Source organism: Gorilla gorilla, chromosome 12 (genome assembly GCF_029281585.2).
Source record: "Gorilla gorilla gorilla isolate KB3781 chromosome 12, NHGRI_mGorGor1-v2.1_pri, whole genome shotgun sequence".
NCBI classification, from domain to species: Eukaryota; Metazoa; Chordata; class Mammalia; order Primates; family Hominidae; genus Gorilla; species Gorilla gorilla.
The window spans coordinates 122,019,613-122,038,429 of NC_073236.2; the positions used below are offsets into that span (position 1 = coordinate 122,019,613).

The 18,817-nt window shown below is 45.3% G+C and overlaps 1 protein-coding gene across 5 annotated transcripts in view; it reads right to left on the minus strand.

The window, feature by feature from the left end:
• The window catches only part of KCNS3 (potassium voltage-gated channel modifier subfamily S member 3), a 56,912-nt gene extending 38,303 nt beyond the window's left edge, over nt 1–18,609 (minus strand). For 2 of the 5 annotated variants that reach the window (XM_063696050.1, XM_004028875.5), the window contains exon 1: nt 17,668–17,792. The gene's annotated coding sequence lies outside the window, so the exon portion shown is untranslated. Of the gene's footprint in view, nt 1–17,667; nt 17,808–18,432 lie in introns of those variants that run through there. The other 3 variants (XM_055378761.2, XM_063696051.1, XM_055378760.2) reach the window with 3 other exon arrangements.
• Between the last annotated feature and the right edge of the window lie 208 nt (nt 18,610–18,817).

Consider the following 18,817-nt stretch of genomic DNA (forward strand, 5'->3'; position numbering starts at 1 on the left):
GTCTGGGAAGTGAGGAGCGTCTCCGCCTGGCCGCCCATCGTCTGGGATGTGAGGAGCCCCTCTGCCTGGCTGCCCAGTCTGGAAAGTGAGGAGCGTCTCTGCCCGGCCGCCATCCCATCTAGGAAGCGAGGAGCGCCTCTTCCCGGCCGCCATCACATCTGGGAAGTGAGGAGCGTCTCTGCCCGGCCGCCCATCGTCTGAGATGTGGGGAGCACCTCTGCCCTGCCGCCCCGTCCGGGATGTGAGGAGCGTCTCTGCCCGGCCGCCCCGTCTGAGAAGTGAGGAGACCCTCTGCCTGGCAACTACCCCGTCTGAGAAGTGAGGAGCCCCTCCGCCCGGCAGCCGCCCTGTCCGAGAAATGAGGAGCCCTTCCGCCCAGCAGCCACCCCGTCTGGGAAGTGAGGAGCATCTCCGCCCGGCAGCCGCCCCATCCGGGAGGGAGGTGGGGGGGTCAGCCCCCCGCCCGGCCAGCCGCCCCGTCCGGGAGGGAGGTGGGGGGGTTAGCCCCCCGCCTGGCCGGCCGCCCCGTCCGGGAGGTGAGGGGCGCCTCTGCCCGGCCGCCCCTACTGGGAAGTGAGGAGCCCCTCTGCCCGGCCAGCTGCTCCGTCCGGGAGGGAGGTGGGGGGGTCAGCCCCCCGCCCGGCCAGCCGCCCCGTCCAGGAGGTGAGGGGCGCCTCTGCCCGGCCGCCCCTACTGGGAAGTGAGGAGCCCCTCTGCCCCGCCACCACCCCGTCTGGGAGGTGTACCCAACAGCTCATTGAGAACGGGCCATGATGACAATGGCGGTTTTGTGGAATAGAAAGGGGGAAAAGGTGGGGAAAAGATTGAGAAATCGGATGGTTGCCGTGTCTGTGTAGAAAGAGGTAGACATGGGAGACTTTTCATTTTGTTCTGTACTAAGAAAAAATTCTTCTGCCTTGGGATCCTGTTGATCTGTGACCTTACCCCCAACCCTGTGCTCTCTGAAACATGTGCTGTATCCACTCAGGGTTGAATGGATTAAGGGCGGTGCAAGATGTGCTTTGTTAAACAGATGCTTGAGGGCAGCATGCTCTTTAAGAGCCATCACCACTCCCTAATCTCAAGTACCCAGGGACACAAACACTGCGGAAGGCCGCAGGGTCCTCTGCCTAGGAAAACCAGAGAACTTTGTTCACTTGTTTATCTGCTGACCTTCCCTCCACTATTGTCCTGTAACCCTGCCAAATCCCCCTCTGCGAGAAACACCCAAGAATGATCAATAAAAAAAAAAAAAAAGTTTTACTTAACTTTTTAAAAGATATAATAAATATGATGGTTTATATAGCATCTAGACCATTCTTTGGAAGGTAGTAAAAATGTGTTTATGCTTCACAAACATCCATATCCAGTCCCTGAAAACTATCCTGGGAGGATTTTTTAAACGCTTTGCCCAGAACTATCAATTATAACTAATTCTACACTTCATCAATATAAAAAAATTATAAAATAATGAGATCCCCAGGCAATGCAAGTCAAAAAAGTTTTAAATTTGACTTATTAAGATGAATTCTCACACCTATCCTTTCTCCAGCCCATTTTCTAAATTCACCCAGCTCTCTGAGTTTCCAAGTTCTCCATACAAGAAAGAACAAGGTAGAATTGAGCTGAGGAAGCAAAGGAGGTCTTTGGAAGAACACCCACACCCTCCAACAAGCCCAGCAGTGACGTTAGCCGGCTCAGGGCCAAGCCTCAGGAGATGGCTGTAGGCGCCATCTCTGAACAGTTGCAGGCTTTCCTTCTGCCATGCAGAAAGTTCTCACTCCACAGCAAATACAAATGCACCCTTGGGAAAAACAAACCCCAGGCAATCTGGAGTAAAACGTGGCTTTCTCTACCTGATGTTCACAATCAAAGTTTCTGTGAGTTTCCTACTGAAGTCAGTTTAACAAGGGAAATTTGAAATAGTTCCACACTCAATCTATTTGGTGGTATCTGAAGAAGGTCACAGTAGAATGGCCTGAACAGGGTTTGTGGAGGACTGTTATTGTCTGTTACACAAAAAAATATAATATGCTCTTTTGTGGTTTGTCTACTTACATCAAATTAGCTAAGCAGTCCACATTAGTGAGCACTGTCCCATCTAGGGTGTGTGTTTGTATGGATGGGTGTGTGGTGCAAGTGTGTGGCCCCCTTCCTAGGAGAGAAAACTCATCTCCTCCCTTCTATATCATATAGTGCTCGGGTCCTGGTACTCAAAACCATGTCACTGTGCACTCATTAGGGCTTATATCTGCTTTGGTGGGGCAGTCTGAAACCTAATCCTAGTGTCTAATGATGTCTGCGTGGAAATTGTTTCTGAGTTGCTCACATAACATAAATGAAGGACTGTAAAACAGGGCTTGCTTATGTATTCTTAACTCCATTGATGTGGGTTATAGGGATGACTGGTAAAAAGCAACTAAAAGCAAATCTACCGGAATTCAGGGCCACATTAAACTGTCCATCCTGTACTCTTTACTTCAAACCCCCATACATATATATATAAAAAAAAAAAAAAAAAACTGGCTCCTGGGATCATGGCAGAGGGGAGGAAGGACTAGATTGCAGCTCCGGCTTGTGGAGGCTCGCATTGTGAATTTTAGCTTCAGATTGGCTGCAAGAACAAATCAGAAATACTGAGAGGACCACAGACCCTCTGAAGGAAGCAGACTGCTCCTGCAGGACCCAGGAGACCCGCAAATACTGTGAGTGCCCCAACTGCGGAAGTGGGAAAGGTAGACCCTCCTCCCCCAAACACACACCCCCAGTGGAGAAGCTGAAGGTCTGTTTGCAGGAGAAGTTTCCAACTTTACCTGGAGCTGAGTCAAGTTAGAGAGCCGAGCGAAATACAGAGGAAGCAGCAGAAAAGCCCTGGGAGCTCACTGGGTCCCCAAGCAGCCCATTCCTGCCTGGCACCACGGGGATCCATCATGAGGGTGGCCAGAGATGCAGGGGGTAAAATTCAACAAGGAGAAGGAATTCTCTAGGCAAACTCTGTAACAATTTGAACGGGGCAAGAAGCCCCCTGGCCAGAACTCAGGAGAGGTTGTGAATCCTAATCTGGCATGCAGACTTCACAGGCCAGGAAGAACTAAAGCCCTTTCTTTCTCAGCCGGGAGGCAGATGGCCTCGGGCAAGTTTTCAAGACCCTCTCACTCTCCACCTGGAAACAGACTCCAGGCTGTAGGAGGGGACACGGTGGGAGTGGGACCGGCCCTTCAGTTTGCATGGGAACTGGGTGAGGCCAGTGACTGCCAGCTTTCCCCCACTTAACTGAAAACCTGCATGACTCAGCAGAGGCAGCCATAACCCTCCTAGGTACACAACTCCAGTGACCTGGGAATCTCACCTCCATCCCCCACAGCAGCCACAGCAAGACCCACCCAAGGAGAGTCTGAGCTCAGACACATGTGCCTGGCCCTACCCCCACCTGATGGTCCTTTCCTATCCACCTTGGTAATGGAAGACAAAGGGCATATAGTCTTGAGAGTTCTAGGGCCCCACCCACTGCTGGTTCCTCCCCATACTAGCACAGCTGAAAGTGCCACCTCCTGGCAGGCGGCCAACCAGTAAAAAAATAGAGCATTAAACCACCAAAGCTAAGGATCCCCATGGAGTCCATTGCACCCTCCGCTACCTCCACTGCAACAGGCACTGGTATCCACGGCTGAGAGACCCACAGACAGTTCATATCACAGAACTCTGTGCAGGCAACCCCCAGGACCAGCCCAGAGCTGGGCAGACTCGCTGGGTGGCAAGACCCAGAAAAGAGACAACAATCACTGCAGTTCAGCTCACAGGAAGCCACATTCATAGGAAAAGGGGGAGAGCACTACATCAAGAGAACATCCAGTGGGACAAAAGAATCTGAACAACAGCCTTCAGCCCTAGACCTTCCCTCTGACAGAGCCTACCCAAAGGAGAAGGAACCACAAAATCAACTCTGGTACTATAACAAAACAAGGCTCTTCAACACCCCCCAAAAAATCACACTAGTTCACCAGCAATGGATCCAAACCAAGACAAAATCCCTGATTTACCTGAAAAAGAATTTGGGAAGTTAGTTATTAAGCTAAACAGGGAGGGACCAGAGAAAGGTGAAGCCCAATGCAAGGAGATCCAAAAAAAAAAAAGATACAAGAAGTGAAGGAAGAAATATTCAAGGAAATAGATAGCTTAAAAAAAAAACAATAAAAATTTCAGGAAACTTCAGACCCACTTTTAGAAATGTGAAATGCTCTGGAAATTCTCAGCAATAGAACTGAACAAGCAGAAGAAAGAAATTCAGAGCTCGAAGACAAGGTCTTTGAATTAACCCAATCCAACAAAGACAAAGAAAAAAGAATAAGAAAATGTGAACAAAGCCTCTAAGAAGTATGGGATTATGTTACATGACCAAACCTAAGAATAATCAATGTTCCTGAGGAAGAAGAGAATTCTAAAAGCTTGGAAAACATATTTGGGGGAACAACAGAGGAAAACTTCCCCGGCCATGCTAGAGACCTAGACATCCAAATCCAAGAAGCACAAAGAACACCTGGAAAATTCATCATAAAAAGATCTTCACCTAGGTACACTGTCAACAGGTTACCCAAAGCCGAGACAAAGGAAATAATTTTAAGAGCTGTGAGACAGAAGCACCAGGTAACCTATAAAAGAAAATCTATCAGATTAACAGCAGATTTCTCAGCAGAAACCCTGCAAGCTAAAAGGGACTAGGGCCATATCCTCAGTCTCCTCAAACAAAACAATTATCAGCCAAGAATTTTGTATCCAGCAAAACTAAGCATCATATATAAAAAAAAGATAGTCTTTTTGAGACAAACAACTGCTGAGAGAATTTGCCATTACCAAGCCACCACTATAAGAACTGCTAAAAGGAGCTCTAAATCTTGAAACAAATCCTGGAAACACATCAGAACAGAACCTCTTTAAAGCAAAAATCACACAGGACCTGCAAAACAAAAATACAAGTTAAAAAGCAAAAACAAACAAACAAACTACACAGGCAACAAAGAGCACGATGAATGCAATGGACCTCACATTTCAATACTAACATTGAATGTAAATGACCTAAATGCTCCACTTAAAAGATACAGAACTGCAGACTGAATAAGAATTCACCAACTATCTGCTGCTTTCAGGAGACTCACCTAACACATAAGGAATCACAGAAACTTAAAGTAAAGGGGTGGAAAAAGACATTTCATGCAAATGGACACCAAAAGTGAGCAGGGGTAGCTATTCTTATATCAGACAAAACAAGCTTTAAAGTAACAGCAGTTAAAAGAGACAAAGAGGGACATTATAAAAGGCCTTGCCCCACAGGAAAATATCACAATCCTAAACATATATGCATCTAACACTGAAGCTCCCAAATTTATAAAACAATTACTAACAGATCTAAGAAGTGAGCTAGACAGCAACAATATCAGCGGACTTCGATACTCTACTGACAACACTAGACAGGTCATCAAGACAGAAAGTCAACAAAGAACGGATTTAAACTATACCTTGGAACAAATGGACTTAACAGATATATACAGCACATTTCATCCAACAACCACAGAATACACGTTCTATTCAATGCATGGAACTTTCTCCAAGATAGACCATATGATGGGCCATAAAATGAGCCTCAATAAGTTTAAGAAAATTAAAATTATGTGAAGCACTCTCTCAAACCACAGTGGAATTAAACTGGAAATCAACTCCAAAAGGAAACTTCAAAACCATGCAAATACATGGAAATTAAATAACCTGCTCCTAAATGAGCATTGGGTCAAAAATGAAATCAAGATGGAAATTTAAAAATTCTTCAAACTGAATGACAATGATGACACAAACTATCAAAACCTCTGGGATACAGCAAAGGCAGTGTTAAGAGGAAAGTTCATAGCCCTAAGTGCCTACCTCAAAAAGTCTGAAAGAGCACAAACAATCTAAAGTCACACCTCAAAGAACTAGAGAATCTAGAACAAACCAAACCCAACCCCCACAGAAGAAAGGAAATAACCAAGATAAGAGTAGAACTAAATGAAATTGAAACAAAAAAAAATACAAAAGATAAATGAAACAAAAAGCTCGTTCTTTGAAAAGATAAATAAAATTGATAGACCATTAGCAAGATTAACCTAGAAAAGAAGAGAGAAAATCCAAATAACCTCACTAAGAAACGAAGCAGGAAATATTACAACTGACACCACTGAAATACAAAAGATCATTCAGGGCTACTATGAACACCTTTACTCACATAAACTAGAAGACATAGAAGAGATGGATAAATTCCTGGAAAAATACAACCTTCCTAGCTTAAATCAGGAAGAATTAGCTACCCTGAACAGACTAATAACAAGCAGTGAGATTGAAATGGTAATTTTTTAATTGCCAAAAAAAAAGTCCAGGACCAGATGGATTCACAACAGAATTCTACCAGACATTCAAAGAAGAATTGATACCAATCCTTTTGACACTATTCCACAAGATAGAGAAAGAAGGAATCCTCCCTAATTCATTCTGTGAAGCAAGGATCACCCTAATACCAAAACCAGGAAAGGATATAACCAAAAAAGAAAACTACAGACCGATATCCTTGAAGAACATAGATGCTAAAATCCTTAACAAAATACAGCTACCTGAATCCAACAACATATCAAAAAGATAATCCACCATGATCAACTGGGTTTCATACCAGGGATGCCAGGATGGTTTAACATATGCAAGTCAATACATGAGATACACCACATAAACAGAATTAAAAAACAAAAATCACATGATCATCTCAATAGATGCCGAAAAAGCATTAGACAAAATCCAGCATCGTTTATGATTAAAACTCCCAGCAAAATTGGCATACAAGGGACATACCTTAATGTAATAAAAGCCATCTATGACAAACCCACAGCCAACATAATACTGAATGGGGAAAAGTTGAAAGCATTCTCTCTGAGAACGGGAACAAGACAAGGATGCCCACTCACACCTCTTCAACATAGTAGTGGAAGTCCTAGCCAGAGCAATCAGACAAGAGAAGGAAATAAAGGGCATCCAAATTGCTAAGAAAGAAGTCAAACTGTCACTGTTTGCTGGTGATATGATCATTTACCTTGAAAATTCTAAGGACTCCTCCAGAAAGCTCCTAGAGCTGATAAAAGAATTCAGCAAAGTTTCTGGATACAAGATTAATGTACACAAATCAGTAGCTCTTCTATACACCAACAGCGACCAAGCGGAGAATCAAATCAAGAACTCAACCCCTTTTACAATAGCTGCAAAAAAAATAAAATACTTAGGAATACACCTAACAAAGGAGTCAAAAGACTTCCGCAAGGAAAACTACAAAACACTGCTAAAAGGAATCATAGACAAGACAAACAAATGGAAACACATCCCATGCTCATGGATGGGTAAAATCAACATTGTGAAAATGACCATACTGCCAAAGGCAATCTACAAATTCAATGCAATCCCCATCAAAATACCACCATCATTCTTCACAGACTTAGAAAAAACAATTCTAAAATTCATATGGAACCAAAAAAGAGCCCATATAACCAAAGCAAGACTAAGCAAAAAGAACAAATCTGGAGGCATCACACTACCTGATTTCAAACTATACTATAAGGCCATAGTCACGAAACAGCATGGTACCAGTATAAAAACAGGCACATAGACCAATGGAACAGAATAGAGTACCCAGAAATAAACCCAAATACTTACAGCCAACTCATCTTTAACAAAGCAAACAAAAACATAAAGTGGGGAAAGAACACCCTTTTCTTTATATATATATATACATTTTTTTTATCATACTTTAAGTTCTAGGGTACATGTGCACAACGTGCAGGTTTGTTACATATGTATACATGTGCCATGTTGGTGTGCTGCACCCATTAACTCATCATTTACATTAGGTATATCTCCTAATGCTATCCCTCCCCCCTCCCCCCACTCCACACCCTTTTCAATAAATGGTGCTGGGATAATTGGCTAGCCACCTGTAGGAGAATGAAATTGGATCCTCATCTCTCATCTTATACGAAAATCAACAAGATGGATTAAGGACTTAAACCTAAGACCTGAAATTATAAAAATTCTAGAAGATAGCATTGGAACAATAACAAAAATTCTAGAAGATAACAATGGAAAAACCCTTCTAGATATTGGCTTAGGCAAGGATTTCATGACCAAGAACCCAAAAGCAAATGCAATAAAAGCAAAGATAAATAGCTGGGACCTAATTAAACTAAAGAGCTTTCACATGGCAAAAGGAACAGTCAGTAGAGTAAACAGACAACCCACAGAGTGGGAGAAAATCTTCACAATCTATATATCTGACAAAGGACTAATATCCAGAATCTACGACAAAAACAAACTCAAACAAATCAGCATGAAAAAAACAAAAAATCCCATCAAAAAGTGGGCTAAGGACATAAATAGACAATTCTCAAAAGAAGATATACAAATGGCCAACAAACACATGAAAAAATGCTCAACATCACTAATGATCAGGGAAATGCAAATCAAAACCACAATGTGATACCACTTTACTCCTGCAAGAATGGCCATAATCAAAAAATCAAAAAACAGTAGATGTTGGAGTGGATGCGGTGAACAGGGGACACTTCTACACTGCTGGTGGGAATGTAAACTAGTACAACCACTATGGTAAACAGTGTGGAGATTCCTTAAAGAACTAAAAGTAGAACTACCATTTGATCCAGCAATCTCACTACTGGGTATCTACCCAGAGGAAAAGAAGTCGTTATTCGAAAAAGATACTTGCACACATGTTTATAGCAGCACCATTCACAATTGCAAAATCGTGGAACCAACCCAAATGCCCATCAATCAATGAGTGGATAAAGAAACTGTGATATATATATATAGATACAGAGATAGATAGATAGATAGATAGATAGATAGATAGATAGATAGATAGATAGATAGATACATAGATACATAGATACATAGATAGATCATATGATAGAATACAACAACGCAGCCATAAAAAGGAATGAATTAACAGTATTTAAAGTGATCTGAATGAGATTGGAGACTATTATTCTAAGTGAAGTAACTCAGGAATGGAAAAATCAAACATCGTATGTTCTCACTGATATGTGGGAGCTAAGCTATGAGGATGCAAAGGCATAAGAATGATACAATGGACTTTGGGGACTCAGGGGGAAGAGTGGGAGCAGGGGGAGAGATTAAAAGAGTACAAATATTGTGCAGTGTATACTGTTCAGATGATATGTGCACTAAAATCTCATGAATCACCACTAAAGAACTTACTCATGTAACCAAATACCACCTGTACCCAAATAACTTATGGAAAAATAAAAACAACAATAATAATAGAAGAGAAAAAATAATAAAATAAAAATTACATGAGAAAGCAACGTGTGCTGCTTTAAGTCTAGAGAGGCTGGGAGAAGAAAATTCGGTTCTCATCACCAAAAAGATGCACCATGCTGACATTCAATTTCTAATTACATCAACAAGTCTGGGGAACCTGCTTAAAAAACAAAAGTTCTCAGGTTTTGCATAAACTTTCACAAGACTCCTATGTTCACATCTCTAAAGAGCCTACTTTGTAGGAATTGTGATTTAAGGAGAAGATGAGAGGGCATGGGGACCCTGATACCTTTTTACACTGTGGCAAACATGGGTGGGTGGGTGGGTGGATGGATGGATGGATGGATGGATGAATGGATGGATGGATGGATGGATGGACATTTAAATGAGTGGTGGAAGAATGGGATAGATGGATGGATGGATGGATGGATGGATGGATGGATGGATGGACGGACGGACGGATGGATGGGGACACACAGATGAACACTGCCATACATGGTACTTTCCTTTCTTTTTACCCTTTTATCCCAGAGGAGACAAGCTCTGTCATGGAAGCTCAAGCCTGAGCCTCAGGGCTGAATCTCATCTTCGTAACATCTGAGCACCAAGGGAAGACTGGGGTCTTACATCAGTGGCCTCACGAAGGTACCATACTTAGAAAACTCAGACCTTAAAAACCCACAAAAAAAAATACTGCCAAGAAGTGTTTTGTCTGAACTCAAAGACAAGAATAATGAAATGCCTTTGCTACAACATCTCCACTCAATCCAAATCTACAAACAACAGTATTCAACCATGAAGTTCTCCCATCTCTTTGGCCAGTTACATTTTTATCTCAAGTAAATCATAGGAAATGCTTTTCGGTTCACCATGGCATGTCCATCAGGACTTAGGAAAGCCAATCCAGTGCACAGCAGAATAAAAGTAAAAAATATATAAGCATGTTGAAGCCCCAAATTTAGTCTGCTGGCATTCTTTTATCTCTATACACTAATTATCTGTCAGGATTTAAGCCAGCATTCCTAAAGTCCAGAGGCAGCAAATGACTTGACTGATTTTTGGAATAACTTTCCGTTCTATGGCCCTGTTTGTTTGTTTGTTTGTGTTTGTTTGTTTTTTTGACACGGAGTCTCGCTCTGTCGCCCAGGCTCTATGGCCCTATTTATACTCTCATTCCCTACAACTACAAATTGATCACTGGATGCTCTATCCTTCTTTAATGCCCCATCAGGTTATCTGTGACGGTCATTATTGATGTTTAGGCCAGTATATTCTGTTAAATGTGATGTGCTGGCTAATTTTATGTGTTAACTTGGCTGGGTCACAGGGTGCCCAGACATTTGGTCAAACATTATTCTCAGTGTTTCTGTGAGGGTATTTTGGAAGAGACTGGCATATAAATTGGTAGACTTTGAGTAAAGCAGATTGCCCTCTATAATGCTGGTGGGCTTCATTAAATCAGCTGAAAGCCTGAACAGAACAAAAAGCCTGGCCTCCCTCAAACAGGAAAGAATTTTCTAGCAGCCTGCCTTTGGACTTCATTGTAACATCAGCTCTTCCAGGCTGTATAGCAACTGCCTCCAAACTTGAAGTGGAGTGTTGGCTCTCCTGGGTTTCCAGCCTGCTGGCCCATCCTGCAAATTTTGGACTTGCCAGTCTCCATAATTGCGTGAACCAATTTCTTAGAATAAATCTCTTTCTACACATATGCACAGCCTATTGGTTCTGTTTGTCTAGAAAACCCTAACACAAATGGGTTCTCAGAAAACAGACCAGATGTACCTCTCTTATCATCCTTTTAACAGATATCCATGCGTACAGAGGAAGCGTCTCATGCAATGAAGAAGACCAGGTAAGGAGGAGTCCCACTGAAACACAAAAAGTGGCTCATAACCATGCCCAGGACTCTCCATCAGTCCTTATCCCATCTACATTGGAAGGGTTACTGTCTCCTCACCACTAGACTTTATTATTAGTGTCTCTCCATTTAAGCTAATTTGAAAGCAGCTTATCCATGATCAACAATGAGCAAATGCTTAGAATCCTACCACAAATGTTCCTACATCCCCATTCATAGTTCTGCTAATTCAATTTATAAAAAATAACCCACATTAATACATATAAATAATGCTATTAAAGAACATTGCAGGAAGACTGCATTTTTAAAAAAATTATAAAATCACCAGGCAGTGAGAAAAAAAAAAAAAAAACAGGGAAGGACAAACAATATGCTCAGTTACCCAGATTTGGCGACAGAACCAAAGCTAGGATTCAAATGTCTAATCTTCTAGAAGTACTCAAAGTGATATGCTTAAAGTTACCTAGATTTTGAGATAAAACCAGAGATAGGATTCAAATGTCTGATCTTCTAGAAGTGCTATAACTCTACACACAGAGGTATATATCTGTTAATTTACCAACGAGCTGGACTCACATCCCTAACCTCAGCCAAGGTTGCCTTCCACATAGACACAAACCTGCTCCTACACCCATCCTGTCTCTCTGCTCCCTTTCACAACCAACTTTATGTGTATGGTCTGCACTTCTTCAACTCCATTCATCTTTCAACCCAGGCCAATCTCACTTTAGGTTCCACTTCTGCAACACACAACACACCTCCAAACGAGGCTTCTGCTTCCCATGCTTGTACCTCTTCAGTCTATTCTTCTATCTGTTCTTCACAGCCTTCCCAGGCAATCTTGTATAAATTTAAATTGGCTTGTGACACTCACCTTCTGCAAATCCATTTTTCACAGCCCTCAGAATAAACCATAAGACCTTGAACTTGACCTAAAGGGCACAGCTTGATCTGACCCCAACCCTCTTCTTTTTATATATATATATATATATTTTTTTTTTTAATTATACTTTAAGTTCTAGGGTACATGTGCACAACGTGCAGGTTTGTTACATATGTACACATGTGCCATGTTGGTGTGCTGCACCCATTAACTCGTCATTTACATTAGGTATTTCTCCTAATGCTATCCCTCCCCCCTCCCCCCACCCCACAACAGGCCCTGGTGTGTGATGTTCCCCTTCCTGTGTCCATGTGTTCTCATTGTTCAGTTCCCACCTATGAGTGAGAACATGCAGTGTTTGGTTTTTTGTCCTTGCGATAGTTTGCTGAGAATGATGGTTTCCAGCTTCATCTATGTCCCTACAAAGGACATAAACTCATCCTTTTTTATGGCTGCATAGTATTCCATGGTGTATACGTGCCACATTTTCTTAATCCAGTCTATCATTGCTGGACATTTGGGTTGTTTCCAAGTCTTTGCTATTGTGAATAGTGCCGCAATAAACATACGTGTGCATGTGTCTTTATAGCAGCATGATTTATAATCCTTTGGGTATACACCCAGTAATGGGATGACCCCAGCCCTCTTCTACAACCTCCTCCCAGCTGTTCCCACCCTTGTTCTCTTGAAGTTCCTGCATAGAACAAAAAGAGGCTCAATGCTCATTCCTGCCTTAGAATCCTCAGCCTGGAATTCTCTTTCTCCCACTCTTCACTTAATGGACTCCTTTTATCACTCAAAATGAAATGTCTCTTCCTCAGAAAGGTCTTCTCTGACCCTCTCATCTAAACTAGTGCCTCCCTACCCTTGTTACTCTCTCCCATGAAGTCCTTTAGAGCACTTACCACTACTTAAATTTTGCATTGGTTTCTTTAATGCCTGTCTCCCTCCCACTTCTCACCCCACCCCACCCCACCCCAACCCCCACCCCTGTTTCCTTTACCACAGTATACCCAGCACCTAGCATAGTACATAACATCATGTAAGTACTCAAATACTTGTTGAATGAGTGTATGCACGGATTTGAATATATAATGAGAATACATATATGTGACTATATAAGTTAATCATTATGTCACCTTTGGTGAGCATCTGGTAAGTCCTCAGATGGCTGATTAGTAGAATACTCAGCAAGATACTTCATTCATTTGGCACTTCACCAAACTCACCGAGGCTGGCTGCTGCCAACATTAACTGCTTAACTGTAACATTATTGGCTAAAAGCAGATCTTATGCCTTTATCGTTCAATACTTGTGCAACTGAAGACAATATTTATACAGTATCTCCTCAAAGCAAATCGTAGTGCAAGGCTGTGCAGGATTCCAAAGAGAATGAGACCTCTTGCCCACAAGAAAAATACCACAACCTAGTCTAGTAACTATTTTAGCTTATTAAAGAGTTTACTTTTATAATGTGCAGATTTTGATCCTCTTAACAACTGTGAAAAAAAGTATAATGTGCAGATATGCTAAAAAGTTTCAAAAGATGATCTAGAGAAATGATAAAGAAAAACAGGAATGAAAATTCTAAATCAGTTTCTACATTTTGTTGTACATTTTAAGCCTTGTTATTATGTTCATGATAATTGAGTATTCACTCCAGGCTTCACAAAACAGCAGGCCCCTGAAAAAATAAAACAACAACACTCTTCTCCTCTTTCTCCTCCTCCCCAGCTTGTACTTACTCCCCATCCCCTGCCTCCACTAAGCACCCACAGTAGTCAAGACCAGCAAGCAAAGGCCAGGTCCAGGATGAAATTCAAACTCAGTTCCCCACTCCCCAAGGACTCTCGATAGCTCACTGCCTTCCTGTTCTGCTCTCTAGCTCCAGACAGAAGTGAGGCAGAAAGATGCTGGACTTGAAGTCAGAAGACCCCTGACTGTGTCCAAGTTCAAGGCTCACTTTGCCTTAATTTCTTCATCAGCAATATGGGCTTCCTAACTTCTGTCCCACCTATAGCTTATAACTCTCAGTTGCTCTGAGGACTGGAACGAGATATCCCATGTGAAAGTTCCTACAAACCATAATAGGTTATACAAATGTGACCGAGTCATTGTGATTTTTATCAGGACTTAAACATTTAGCATCTTGTATTGTTCTATCTTGTCTCATTGATCTGGAGTCTCCAGATCCACTATAAGTTCAAGCTCAGAGACCATGTCATAGATTCTGCCTACCTTCATTGCCCGTAGTACTGGGCACTTAGCACCCATACAATAAGCACTCGTGAATTGGTCACTGGTTGATTTACTTGACAAATTTGAGTCAGAGTACAAAGTGTTCTGTGGTTTTTCTGAATTTCTTATATTGATAAACACATTTTCTGAAACTCACCATAATGTTCCCCTGGCCCATGATCTTTATGGTTTATCTTCCTTTTTTCCTAACCAGCTGGGCAGAATTTCACGGAAAAGCAGACTATTTTGTCAAAGGCAAAAATAATATTTTGCTAACGCAGTCTTTGAGATTCCTTTTCAGGCTGAGACATGGGACCCAAAAGTCACTTGGTAACTGTAAGCCCCCTCTGTCACTGTTCAACAAACGTAGTCCGAGATCCCACTAAGCACAGGGAACAGTGTTGGAACTGTAGGAATAAATGAGGAAGACTGAATCTCACAGTGGCTCTGCAGTCAGACTGCAAAGGATAGAATCCTAGCTTCACCTTTTCCGGGCTGGGTGACCTTGTACAAGTTACTCAGTTTGTCTCTCTTTCCTCCTGTAAAATACGGTAATAATAGAACCTACCATCCTACGATTGTCATCAGGATGAAGTGAGTTCATACATGTAAAAGCTTTTAGCTTTTAGTGCCTAGTACAGCGTAACAATAAATATTAGAGATCTAGATCAGTGCAGCTAAACAGACCAAGACCCAGATTAGCAAAATGACATGTCAAGTCAAGGAGCCATAAAGATATAGATATCACAGCTTGAAACTGGGTCCCCACATCCTATTCTCTTCTCTATGATGTTTCTTTGTGGGTATTTCACACAGGTGGCACTCTGGAAGATTCACTTTCCTGACACCTGATAAGCAGAGTCAATAAACACACCCACCTTCTCTGCTTCAACATACCCTGCAGAGCCGTCCTTCCTCCTAGTGAGACCTCAGGCCCACCATTTCCCACTGGCCTCCCATCTGACTCAACATGCACCTGGGGGGTTCCATCTACTGCTGGCTCCCACAGCAATACTGCAGTGAAGAAAGCAAGCATCACATCCTCATGCAGTTGTTATGAGAATTAAATGAGATAATGCCTGGAAAAGTGCCTAGCAGAGTATCTGATATATAGTATGCAGCTAATAAATGTTATCTATTAAAAAATAAAAGGAAAAGGAGGAGGAAAACCCTGTGGTGCCTACTCTCTCAAAGCTGACACACATTCCAACGGCAAATGCCAGACACAGGGCAGATTGAGATGGGTGGTAGAACAGAGGGATGCACGTCTGTGAAGAATTACAGTGAAGGGCAAAACCCAGTGAAGACAGGAGGGAGCTGCAGTTCCCACTCTTCCCCTTCCTTCTTAAAAGAAGATGATGATACTCAGTTTGTGCTTCGCTGGCAAACTCAAGCTCCAGAGCTTTGGATTTTTAATATTATAATATTTCAGAACAGAACAAAGACTGCTTCTGACCTCCCAATTTGCCCTCATACACTTGACCAGCAAAACCTTAGCGTAGCTGCATTCATCAATGGCTCTATTCAGGCAATTATGGCTCAGACAAAAGATTCAATTAATACAGATCCCGCAAGTCTCCTTAGTATATTCACACCATGCTTTGGATTCAGAGTTCTATGGCACCTTCATATGACCTTCTCCGGATCCCAATATTGACAATTCCTAGTTCAGAAACGACAAACATAATATTAGAACAAGAGAAGAAGGGAAGCTGGTGAGAAAGAAAGAACAGACTAGACTGGGTGCAGAAATTATATCATCCATTTGCTGTCTGTCCCCGAGTGCATCCTGGGGCCTGGCCCATGGCGGGCTGGTTGGAAATGCATAGTGAACGAGTCAATCTCCTCAAGAAGGTCACCACCCAGGTAAGAAGTGGAGCCTGCACATTACACCAAGTTCAGCTAGAGAATCAAAGCCACCTCTTCGGCTCCAGATATGCAGGGAAGACAAAGCACGAGGGCATATGCCTTCAGCAAAGAGATAGGTGCGTGCTTCCTGTTTACCTGGGCAGGTATTTGCAAATAGTCTAAGAAGGGGGGCAACTAGGAGTGACTTACACACTTCTAAGTGAATGGTTACGCAAATCGCTTGAGCAAATACAGGGAAAGAAACAGGAAAGGCTTCTGAACTGTTGTCCTCATCTGCTCCAGTATTTTCAGAGGGTAGGGTGAAAGACAAAAAACCCGAAGGCTCCGGGCCAACCACAAAGCTACTCTCCGGCAGGAACGTAAGGAACACCTACCGCCCCTCCCCCCACTTCGCGCCTTGGCACCAAACCAGGGCCCCTGGGTCATTTTGGCAGGTGGAGGTAGCTCTTTGCTGTCCTCTGCCCCTGCTGCGGGCCACCCGAGTGAAGCTGTCGGCTCGGTCTCCCCAGACAAAACCGGGGGGAGACATCAAGAATGCAAAAGGTGCTCCTTTCTCCAAATGAACGAGAAGGGACAGAGCGGGGTTGGGGGTGCAGGACAAGCCCTGCAATGCGAAAGGCGCCCAGCCAGGCTCGCCGCGGCCCCTGCCGGCAAGACTGGCTCGCTTGCTAGCCAAGGTGCCTCAGGAGGTCGGGCAGCCACCCAGAAGGGCGCGAAAAAAAAAAGAGGAGTTCCTGACCCCGGGGTGACCCTTCCCCACCACTGCCACTGATCCAAACGCAGAGTCCCCAAGTGACTCCACACCTGCGTTGCAAGCCCCACGCCGTCCCCACCCAGGGCGCAGCGCTGCACAAGAGCAAGGGCCCTGGGTTCGCTCTTCCCTGCAACTGTCGCGGGGCGCCTAGCACAGCTGCAGGGCAAAGGGGAGGGGAGGAATGACAAAGAAGGCGGAGCAGACGGCCCGGGAAGCATTTACAAGCGCCAGGAAAGCGCCTCCTCTCGAGGAAGGGAAGGAACGGCTTCCCGGCCAAGGAAACGCCCCGGGGATGCCCCTACGCGAGGTGCCGCCTTTCTTCGGCTCATCGATTCTCCCGCCTCCAGGTGGTCCTCCCCCTGACCATAGCCCACCCCACTCCCCGAAAGCTGATCCTAAATACCTTCCCCGAGGCTTTCAAAGCAACCCAGCCACCGCTTCAGCAGCCCGCCGTTCACGCAACAGGCGGAGCCTTAGGGCTCCAGCGACGGCGGGCTCTGGGGACCAGAGGATGCGGGCGCCGCGGGCCAGGCGCCCAGAAGGACGTAAAGTGCTCTGCGGCCGTAGACCCTCGGGGTCGTGCACCCGCGACCTGGACCACAGGGGACTGGGGCAGCAAAAGGTGGGGGAAGGCGCGGTAAAGTTGCAGGGTCGCCCGGAGAAGTCTCCGGAGCGCGCAGGGAGGTGGGGACGCCAGCCAGGTACCTGCAGGAGTCCGGACGCATCCAGCTAGCTCCGCTCTGCGACGCCGCCCGCCCGCGCTGCAGGGATCAGGCCTCGCGGCGCGGCCCCGCGCCTGCCGCCGCGGCGGCGAGGAGAGCGGGGTGGCCCGCGTCGGCCAGTCTGTCCGTCGGTCCCGCCCCGCTGGAGCGAGGCTCCCGGGAGCCGCGGGCGGGGCGGGGCGGGGCGGGACGGGACGGGGCGGGGCCCGCCGCTCGGCCGCCGCCCCATTGGTCGCAGCTCCGCCAGCCCCTGGCTTCGGGCTCGCAGCCGGGCGCCCCGGGCTGAGGGCGCGGGCGGCTGAGGACTGCGGGGCTCCGACCGCGAGACAGGCGGACAGACCGATAGACCTAGACGCTGCCCTGCCGGCCGCGCGTCCCCGCCCAGGCCCAAGTGCAGAGTCACCCCGGAGCGGCCGGCGCTGTCCGGGTGGGACCAGGAGCGCGCCCCGCGCCTCCCACCTGCGCGCCCTCCTGGGCCGGAAGCGCCGTGGCCCTGCGGGAAAAAGATGACCTCCCCCGCGGCCCCGGCGGCTGGGGCAACCGCCTTTCTAAAGTCGCGGCCCAAGCGACACTTTGCTAATTTGCCTGGATTTCCTCAGGAAATCGCGAGGCCCAAACTTGTTTTAAAACAAAGTGCGAAGGAGAGTACATATAGCTCCAGTTCCTGCCAATGTTTGCCACCGGTCCCGCTGCCTGAAGACTCAGGCACAGTGCAGAACAAGATGCTTTGTCTCATTCCTCCACTCACCGAGTCAGAAGAGGTGCTTGGACATTTGCACCAAGCAGATGCGCCTCATATGTAGAAGAGGAACCAGTCGGGTTCCCTTTCGGAAGGACGAATGGAAGAGGAAGTCAGGGGACGATGCCTTCAGCCGACGTTGAGGAACAAACCAGGACCTCGGCGAGGACAGCGTGTGGTCCAGAAGGCATCGCTGGCCTCGCTGCACTGAGCGAGAGCGCTCAGTTAACAGCCAGGAGGAGAAATGGGACGCTTCGGGACCCACCCCCGCGCTCCCCCTCCCGCCCCCAAACTGCAGATTTTTAAGTTGTGCAGACGTGGAACAATTCCTCGGAGCCAGCTGCTCCAAGCTAAGGCGCCCAGTGTTCCCTGGGTTCCTACCCGCAGCATACGC